The following is a 1,465-nucleotide window of genomic DNA, read 5'->3' as shown; positions in this document are numbered from 1 at the left end:
AAAAAAAAAATCAGCTACATGTGGTAGCAGGTGTCTGTGGTCCCAGCTACTAGGGAGGCAGAGATGACAGAAACACTTGAACCAGGGAGGGCAAGGCTGCAGTAAGGTATGATCGTGCACCAGTGCATTCCACCCTGGGCAACAAAGCATGACTCTGTTGTCTAAGGAAAAAAATAAAAATAGTGTAAGATAGAAAATACTCAAAATATCTAACTATAAGGGGACTGGATGACTAAACACTGGAAGAGGCATAAAATAAAATACTGTACCACTATAAAAAGTGAGCACAATCTGTACATGCTACTATGGGAAGATATCCAAGATTTATTAAGTGAAAAAAGCAAGGTGCAATAAATGCAGACATATAGTCCAATGAAACAGAATAGAAAACGCAAATATAAACGCTCGCATATGTAGTCAAATGATTATTGACAAGGATGCCAAGACCACTCGGGGAAAGAAGTCCTTTCAACAAACGGTGCTGGAAAAACTGCATATGCTCATGAGAGCTGGACCCTTAGTTAATACTGCATACAAAAATTAAATCAAAATGGATCAAAGACCTAAAGGCAAGAAATAAAATTATAAAACTTTTACAAAAAACCATAGAGCAGGCCAGGCGAAGTGGGTCATGCCTGTAATCTCAGCACTTTGGGAGGCCAAGGTGGGTGGATCATGAGGTAAGAAGTTCAAGACCAGCCTAGCCAACTGGTGAAACCCCATTTCTACTAAAAATACAAAAATTAGCCAGGTACGGTGGCAGGCACCTGTAATCCCAGCTACTCGGGAGGCTGAGGCAGGAGGATTGCTTGAACCCGGGCTGCAGAGGTTGTAGTGAGTCAAGATCGCACTGCACTCCAGCCTGGGTGATAAGAGTAAGACTCTGTCTCAAAAAAACAAAACAAAACAAAAAAACAAAAAACAAAACATAGGGCAAAAACTTTGTGACACTGGATTTGGTAACGTTCTTGGATAGGATATCAGGGGCATAGGCAAAAGAAAAAATGCACAAATTAGAATTCATAAAAATTTTAAACTTCTGTGTATCAAAATATAAATAAGTAAAAAAGCAAGCTATGGAACAGAATATATGCAACTCATTTCTGGTAAGGGATATTTACATCCAAAACATAAAGAACTTCTGAAACTCAAAGCACCATCAAATTCAAAAACAGGCAAAACTTGAATCTCCAAAGAAGATATGTAAATGGCCAATAAGCACATGAAATTACACCCAGCATCACAATAAAAACAAAGAAAAACAAAAACCCACCCACAAGTAATTAAAAACATATTAGCTGGGTGCAATGAAACACACCTATAGTAAGAGATACTCGGGAAGCTGAGGTGAGAGGATCACTTGAGTCCAGGAATTTGAGACTACAGTGAGCCATGATCATACCACCATACTACCTGAATAACAGAGCAAGAGACTCAGTCTCTCTCTCTCTCAAAAAAAAAAAAA

The 1,465-nt window shown here is 38.8% G+C and overlaps 1 protein-coding gene across 2 annotated transcripts in view; it reads right to left on the bottom strand.

The window, feature by feature from the left end:
• Positions 1-1,465, bottom strand: part of CSE1L (chromosome segregation 1 like) — a 68,563-nt gene that overhangs the window by 21,312 nt on the left and 45,786 nt on the right. The gene's annotated exons all lie outside the window — the stretch shown is intronic.

This window comes from Cebus imitator, unplaced genomic scaffold (assembly GCF_001604975.1).
Source record: "Cebus imitator isolate Cc_AM_T3 unplaced genomic scaffold, Cebus_imitator-1.0 Scaffold132, whole genome shotgun sequence".
In the NCBI taxonomy this organism is placed as follows: domain Eukaryota; kingdom Metazoa; phylum Chordata; class Mammalia; order Primates; family Cebidae; genus Cebus; species Cebus imitator.
Note: the sequence above shows the minus strand (reverse complement) of the source record. Positions and strands in the feature narration are given on the sequence as shown.